General features: G+C 38.8%; 1 protein-coding gene across 3 annotated transcripts in view; it reads left to right on the top strand.

Moving 5' to 3' along the window:
- Nucleotides 1-8,778, top strand: part of Lrrtm4 (leucine rich repeat transmembrane neuronal 4) — a 923,255-nt gene that overhangs the window by 290,896 nt on the left and 623,581 nt on the right. The window lies entirely within an intron of this gene.

Genomic DNA, 8,778 nt, shown 5'->3' with positions numbered 1-8,778 from the left:
TGTATATTACAAGGGGGTTTGTTTTAAAACCAGTAAGTAATTCTTATCGGAATTTTTGATTTTCTACAAACTTTAGTACTAAAACAGGTGTCTGATTATTTTTTCTTTTAAGTGACAACTTAGTTTATTTGGGGGGTTCTATTCCAATTTTTTAAATTTTAGAACATTTTAATTATTCCAAAGAGAGGCAATTCTTAATACACTTTTTCCAGATAACTTAAAGTAGGTTACATAAAAATACATATGCAATGAAGTTTAAGAGGGGGAAATAGGAAGAAGAAATCAAAGACCAAAGGATTTACCAACGTGGGATCAGCTTTGGTGGAATGATGAAGGTTTCCATTAGCTCTTTTTTTTTGAATCTTAACAAGTTTATTGGTCTTGCTTAGAAGCAATGAGTGGGGATTTATTTATAGAAGAGTGCATACCCTCCCATCCCTCCCATTTATGGCTGCACAGAAAGTCCACCCTCAAATATAAATCTCGTGACTTCTCAACAGCTGCATAAAATGGTGAGAGAGGTGCCTCATGGAGTTTTCGGCTTATATATCCATAGCCCTTCCACCACATGTAGCTAAGGTCAACTTGTTGGGTCGGAGGTGTAACTGACTTCTTGAGGAACGTGGATATGTATGAGTATAGCTTGCCAGCATAGTAGTTGGAGGATACTTCCAGTTAACACTCCACCTCTTCCTCTGGCTCTTATATTCTTTCTGCCTACCCTTTCCATAAAAGTCTCTGAGTCTTGGAGGGGGTGATAGGTGTGGGATGATCTTCCTCCTATTGTGGCAAGGCACTGAACTTTCAGGTATCTGCATCATCAGTTTTCCATGGGCTGTTGGCCCATTTCAGTGGGATTCCATCTGCTATAAAAACACAAACAGCAAGAAGCAAGAACATCTAAACAGTGGCTGCTATAATAACTTAACCTATGTGTGAACACAAATGCTTGGATGGTACTTTAGCAGGTACATCACATTCATGTAACAAAACAATGCAGTGATTTCCCTGCTGGGGCCTATATACTCCCATGCCACAGGGGGTTGTCCTGGTCTACAGTACCAGAGGTGTGCTTCACTTCTAGGAGTGAGCATTATATCCAATTGAAAATTTGCTGGTTGTACATACACTAGATGTGCCACTATTGCACCAGCAAGAACATCTTGTTTGGCATGTTGATAGTGCAACACGCAGGGCCTGTCATTGTGCAGAATTATAGGGGACAGTTCTCCAACCAGTCAGATGACTGATTCTTATTCAGTGGTGTGGTAGTTTGAATAAGAATGTCCCCTATAGGCTCCAAGTATTTGAACACTTGTACCCAGTTGGTTCTGCTTTTTGTGGAGAAAATACTTCAGTGTGTATGTGTGTGTGGTGGGGGATGCTTGAAAAGTTCACAGTCACATCCCATTTCCAGTCTGTCTCTCTGTTTCTTGGCTTTACTCTCTGGATGCCTACTGCAATGACTCAGCACAGTGATGGTCCCTTATTCCTCTAGGACCATAAGCAAAATAAATTCTTCCTTCTACAAAATTGCCTTGGTCATAGTGTTTATTACAGGAACAGAAAAGTAGATAATACAAAGAGAGAGAGAGTACTAATAATGCATTAGTGTATTTTGATTTGAGGTGGATAGAGACTGTGGAAGGAATTAGAATTGTGCCTGTCAGATAACCTCTGGTGGAAATCTTGAATTTTACAAGTGTTTTCTTTTTGCTTTTAGGGTTTTTTTTTTAATTGTTGTTTATATATTCTTTTTCATGGAAACAGAAGAGTTGTCTTTTTGTAGTCAGGCTTTGGGAGCATACTATCATCTGTAAGTGGGAAGAAAGGTTGGGAGCAAGAATATCATACAGATGATCTTGTTGGCAGTGGGTAAACAAAAGAGATCATAAGGAGGGTCTGCAAAAGTGGGAAAAAACACAGGACAAGGGACCTCAGGAAGGATGTTACTGGGTGTTGGGATGCAAATAACAAATAAAGAGACTTCTAGTAGCAACAATACCCAGGAAGCTGGTTGATTTAGAAGAAAACATTCTCAAAATCTACTTCTATAGGCTAAATTTTACTACCAAGGAAAGGAAGGGAAACGACCAAAAGAAAGAATACTTAGCTTCATAAAAAAAGAAAGAATTCTGTACAGTCCAACTCAGCATGCACCACTGTCAGTCTGGAGATGCTCCTTTGCGTGTCTAAGACTGATGCAAAGAGAAGTGTTTGTGCTAATCCATTTGACCCTTAGCATTTGAAGCTTTTTTCCATTTTTTTTTAACTTTATATGTGTTTTTGCCTGCAAGTATGTATGTGTACCACCTGCAAAGAGTGGCCACAGATCCCAGAAGAGGCATCAGATCTCCTGGGACAGTAGTTCCAGATGACTGCAAGGTGCACATGGATGCTGGTAATTTAATCTAGGTTCCCTTAACTACTGAGCCATCCAGCCACTCTAAAAAGTATTTTGTGAGTCTAGGAAGGCCATTTCAAATCTCTCTTGTTTTGAGTTATTAGAATTGACATTTATTTGCTGTAATTTTTAAAAAAGAATATTTTATTTATTATTTTTATTTTATGTGTATGAGTGTATTGCCTGAATGCATGTGAATGCACCTGTGTCGTGCAATGCCACAGAGGTCAGAAGAGGGTCCAAATTAGATGTGGTATATTGAATGGAAGATCTTGAATTAGATAAGATTTTAGTAAAAACTTAAGGTTTAAATCATAATTTGAAAATGGAAGGGTGCTTCATTACTGCATGGGTAATTAAATTGTATGGAACTGAAATAATTAAACTTTCTAAACAATTTACTTATTTTTATTTTTTATGTATGTGCAAGTATCTGCATGTACATATACACACCATGTGTATATCCAGTGCACATGGAGGTCAGAAGAGGGCACTGGATTCATTGGAACTGGAGTTACAGGAACGTGTGAGCTGCCTGATGTGGATGCTTGGAACTGAAACAAAGGCCTCTTCAATAGTAGTAGGCACTCAACTATTGTGCCATTGACTCAGTTCTAATTAAACTAATTTTTAAAGAGATAAATGAAGTATTTATTGTTAACAAATAAAAAATAAGTTGGGCAATAACTTTTGTCTTCAAGTTTTAGATTTGTGTTTTAGGGTTAGAAATTGAAACCAGACCATGGACCCTGTAGAGTATACGCTATCACTAAGCTAACCCCCAGCTCCTTAGATTTCAGAATTTTAAACTGAAGTCCAAAGCAGCTCATTGAAACTGTACCTAGTGATCTACAATTATCTGGTACTGTCAATAAAATTGCATTTACATAATTGTATTGATAGCTTGTTGATGACTGAATCAAATTCAACAGTACTGTTAATCGCTGATTGAAACAATCACAGTCCAGAAGAGGCAGAACTAGTACATGAATAAGTAGGGCAGCAGCATATCATTAGCAAGATGTGACACGTAATTAATAATGAGAAATTATAGATTTTGTAAAAGAGATCCACTGTGGAGAAATACATGACAAAGCAGCTTTTCATGGTGGGGATAGACCACCAGAGAAATGGACAGAAGTCAACTAATTTTTGTAAGAAGCATATGATTCAGTGGTTTCACTGCTGAGGATGAGGGGTGTGGATGTGGAGGTTGGGAAACTCATCCACATTCCAACACTAAGAGAGGGCAGGAAGAAGAATGATATGAACCATGTCTTCTAGTCTTGTGGAAGAACAAAGAGGAAAATGAAGTCAGTCCGATGGCCTCTGCCTGCCCAATACCCATGTGATATGGCCTGGAGAGTGGTGAGACAGAATTTCTCCTGTGTTTTCATTCATTAATTAGACTCGTCCAAGTCTGAAAACATTTAATTACATATTTGTTTATTTTGTGTGTATGTATAGAACCACATACATGACAAAGCACACCTGTGTCAGAAATCAATTTGCAAGAGCCCAGAGTCAGTACTCTTCTCCCATATAGAGGTCAGAAGATAGCACACAGGAGCTGACTACACCGTGTGAGTCCTGGGGATCAAACTCAGGTCCTTAGGTTGGTGGCAGGTACCTTTAGCCACTGAACTATCTCATGGGCCCACGTCTTTCAAGTTTTAATGCAACTGCATTTTGCAACAATAATGGAATTCCCAGGAGTTTTGTCTTTGGATCTTGTTTGTCTTTCATCTGTGACTGACTTGCACCTTGAGCTTATGACCAACAATGTTCTTCCTTCCCGCCTGCTTCTTCAGTGCTTTCATCTGCCACTGGCTTCTTGAAGAAGGGCCATTATAGGGCTATGGGCCAGCACCCCATTCTTTGGCATTGTCTTGACAGTGATGCATACTGTCTAGGGTCCAAATACTTCCCAATTATTAATTCACTTGGTGTCAACACAATAATAAACACAGACAAAAGTCTCCCACAATTTAATGATATGTAAATGAGGATTTTATTGATGGGTCAAGGTAACATTGTTCAGTGTCAACTGGCTTTTGCCTCCAAAGACAGCTCTTCCCTCCTCATCAGCACTCAGCTTTGAAGTATGCTCTATCAAGCAAATTGTCCAAAGTTCCAGATTTCACTCACAAGCCTCACTGGAAGCCTCAGAAAACAAAAGTTTCACCAACACAAGACATACAGAAAACCTAACAAAAGCCGCAAGCTTTTAAGATGTCTCGAGTTTCTACCATGCACTTTTGTGTGCTCATCTAGGAAAATGCTTTAAAGATGAATTGGAAGTCAAGAGATCCAGGTGTTTTAATAACAAAAATACTCTCAAATAATTTGGTGATGCCCTTTAAACACATGTGGAGACATTTATTTATCAAAATAAAAGAATCCACAGTCAAAAGTTTAAATTCACACTGGAAATGAAAACGTGAATGTTTTAAATATTCCCAAAATGTTTTCACATTCTTTGTTTGAGCTTGTTTTTAGGTCCAATGACAGGAAAAAGACAAACAATATACATTTACGTTAATGTACATATTTTGTGTCTCCATATAATTTATAGAGATGCATACACACACACACACACAAACACAGATATAAAGCATTCTTTCTATATTTAGGTGATTTAAAATGTATTTCATAGAAAATATATATTGACATAATTGTTTGTGGGTGTGTGTGTGTGTGTAGTGTGTGTGTGTGTGTGTGTGTGTGTATGTGATCGTGCAGGTACACGTGCTCATTGTGCACATGCAGGTAGAGGCCAGGGCACAACATTGGGTCTCATTCTTCAAGAGCTATCTACCTAGTGTTTTGAGACAGTATTTCTTACTGCCTAGAACTTGCCAAGTAGGCTAGGATGGCTATCTAGGAAGCCAAAGGAACCTCCTCTCTCTGCCTCCCCAGTGCTGGAGGTAGGAGCATGTGTCTCACACTTGGCTTTGTTCTCGTAGGCTCTGAAGACTCATTTCAGAAACTTGTTTTTGCAAGACAGCCACTTTATCATCTGAGCGGTCCTTTTGGCCTAAATTATTATTGTTAATTCTGAGATGCCCACTAAATTTGCAAACATAATTACTTGTGGTAATCTGGTACAGGTCTGCAGGTATTGACAAATTGGCTATATGATCTGACCTCTTTTCCTATAGCAGTTGCTAGATTCAGAGGAGAGGAATCTTTGCTACACATCAGGCAACAGTTTAGTTACAGATGTTTCATTTTTGGCTCAAGTTGCACAGATGAATATAACAGACTCTTCATGCTTGTGAGACCATGGTTGAGAATAAATAGTTGTCCCCTTTCCAGACAAGTGCTATCAAACTCAGTACCTTGCAATAATGTGCAGCCTGCCCTGCACTAAAATGAGGCTCCCACGATCCTTGAGGTTGACAACCTCTTTCCACTCTAATACAGGAAAGCTCCATTTACTTTTTCTGAAAACTCACCTGTTACAACCAGAGATTGCACAACTGAAAAGAAAAAAAAAACGTTGTAATGATGTTGTTCATTTTCTTCCTAAAATATCTTTTCTCATTTATGTAAGCAAAATCTTGCTCGTGACATTTTTGTTATATTTTTGAGACACAGTCTCACTATGTAGCCATAGCTGACCTGGAACTTTCTATGTAAACAAAGCTGGCCTCAAGCTCACAGAGATCCTCCTGCCTCTGGGATTAAAGGTGTGCACTATCATACTCTGCTCTCACTCATAATCTTTTCAAATTTTTTATTTTTATTGACTGCATATATATAAGTGCACCTGTGTCGTGCAAAGCCTGCAGAGGTCAGAAGCGGCTGTTTGATTCCCCTGGAACTGGAGTTATGGACAATTAGTTAGTTGCCATATGTCTGCTGGGCCCTCTCCAAGAGCAGCCAGTGCTCTTAACCTCTGAGCCATCTCTCCAGCCCCTCACTGATGATCTTAATAGTTGAAACAGTTGATATTAACAGTTAACATTGTGGTGTGTGTGCTGTTCCACATACTCATATATGCTATATCACACATAAACAATTTTAATCACAAATGTATGACCAACATAATTTTGTAGCTTTCTGTTTTCGCTTAGTATGGGCTGGCGAAAATATGTTTTAAATGTAGATGTTTATCACCTCTATAAGAAGAGCTCTTTGAAAAGAGCACATAGCATATATTTTAGATTTTGCTGGCCAGATATTGTCTGTTGTAGGGAAACAAGTTCTCTACTGTATCAGTAGAGCAGTCATACACAGAGGTTACACACATGGGTATAGATATGCTGTAACTAGACTTTACTTCTGAGAGGCTGAAGTGCTTCAGAAGTGGCCTGTGGGTCACAGTAGGTCATCTTCATCTGTACTGCTACGTTAATAGCTGCATAAATGTACATGCTGAGAATAAGACATGACTCATTTAAGCCTTTTGTTCCCATGGGATATTCCTGGCACTTTCATGGTTTTATCATTTTAAAATCCCACTTGCCAAGCATGGCTTCTGTGCTCAATGCAGTGACTACTATCCTCGGAGAAACCTTACTACTAACAAGTCCGTCAGCCCTCCTGGGCTTTCAGTCCTTCTCTTCCTCATCTAGAAGGCATAGGTGGACTTTGACTATATCTACCTGGATCAAATGGACAATGTCTCATCAGAGATTAAGGACACACATCTTTTGAAAAGCCCACTATTTTATTATGGTCAAATCTACATATAGTTCTGCCCGATTTTCAGTATTTTGGATTGCTTTTTCTATTTTAGTTTTTGTATATTTTATTTATTTTTATGCATATATGTGTTTTGTTTGCATGTATGTAAGTATACTGTGTGTGCAATGCCCACAGAGTCCAGAAGAGGGCATCTGATTTACCTGGTACTGGAATTAAGTAACTGGAGTTAGCAACCATGTGGATGCTGGGAACCAAATCTTGCTCCTTTGAAAGAGCAGCCAGTATCCATCTCTCCAGCCTCAGGATTATTTGTGTGTATGTAGTATGCTTGTGTGTATATATATGATTTTGAATATGTATAGTCAACATGCTTGCAAGTGTATGTGTGGCATGTGCAAGCCTATGGTTGAAGTCAAGAAGCTTCCTGCATCCCCCTTCTGCCTTATTCATTGAGGCACAGTCTCTCCATCAAACCCAGAGCTCCCTGATATGGCTAGTCTGGCTAGCCAATTTGTTCTGGGGTTCCCCTGTCTCTGCTTTCCCAGGCTAGAATTTCAGGTGTCCCACTTAACCAAACTGGAATTTACATAAAGTCTGGAGATCCAAACTCTGTGGCTCATGGTTACACAGTGAAGGTTTTAACTGCTGAGTCTGCTTTCTATTCCTGGGTGAATCTTTTATGTAGTTTATAAGGTGGGTGAAGCTTTTATTTATGGTTTCACATTTCTTAACTAACTTCCTTCCTTCCTTCCTTCCTTCCTTCCTTCCTTCCTTCCTTCCTTTCTTTCTTTCTTTCTTTCTTTCTTTCTTTCTTTCTTTCTTTCTTTCTTTCTTTCTGTCTGTTCCTTTTTATTTTATGTGTATGAGTGTTGTGCTTACATGTATGTAAACACACTTGTGTCATGCAGTACCTGCTGAGGTCAGAAGAGGGTGTCGGGTCCCCTGGAACTAGAGTTACAGACAGTTATTAGCTGCCATGTGGGTGATGAGATTCAAACCCAGGACTTCTGCAAGAGTAGCCCGTGCCGAGCCCCACATTTCTCAGCCTGCACTTACTAGAGGACATGTCCATTTCATTCTTCACAAACTGTGACCAGCTTTCATTGTTCTACATTGGAAATAGTGGGCAAAGACTTGTAATACACCTGCCTCATTTCTGCCTTCTCCTCATGGCATCACATTAATTCTTCTTCCTGAAGAACATAGCCTAGGATTGTTTGCTTCAGTTGCTCCTTTGGAAATTTGAATTATACAATCCAGGATATCTGAAATTTGAAAATCTGTTCCTAATGATTTTGAGATTATGGTGAAGGTCTTTGTTTTTGTGTTTGTTTTGGTTTTTGTTTTGTTTGTTTGAGTTGGAGTATTGCATTTTATAGAGATCTGGAGTTTGCTAAACTGAGCTACCCCATGCCCCAATTAAACATAAAATGATGGAGATTGTTATTAAAAAAAAAAAAAAAGTTTTGGTCTACGGGGGGAGAAGGGGAAGATTTTTCTTATGAGGAAAAACTATTGATGTTTGTGCATTGTTATGGTAATAGAAGTCAGCAAGTTGGAATGTTGTGAGAGAAGGAGAGAAATTTAGTAGAATTTCCCTCCTTTATATAATGTGGATCAAGAGAGATTATCTAAGATGACAGAGCAACAGAGGTTAAGCAGTCTATTTAAAATAATAAAGATAAGAAGGAAATGCTGTCTCTAAAACTCATAAAATAAAG

This window comes from Nannospalax galili, unplaced genomic scaffold (assembly GCF_000622305.1).
Source record: "Nannospalax galili isolate Female #2095 unplaced genomic scaffold, S.galili_v1.0 scaffold446, whole genome shotgun sequence".
NCBI lineage: Eukaryota > Metazoa > Chordata > Mammalia > Rodentia > Spalacidae > Nannospalax > Nannospalax galili.
The sequence above is the reverse complement of the archived record's forward strand: the minus strand, read 5'-3'. Positions and strand labels throughout refer to the sequence as shown.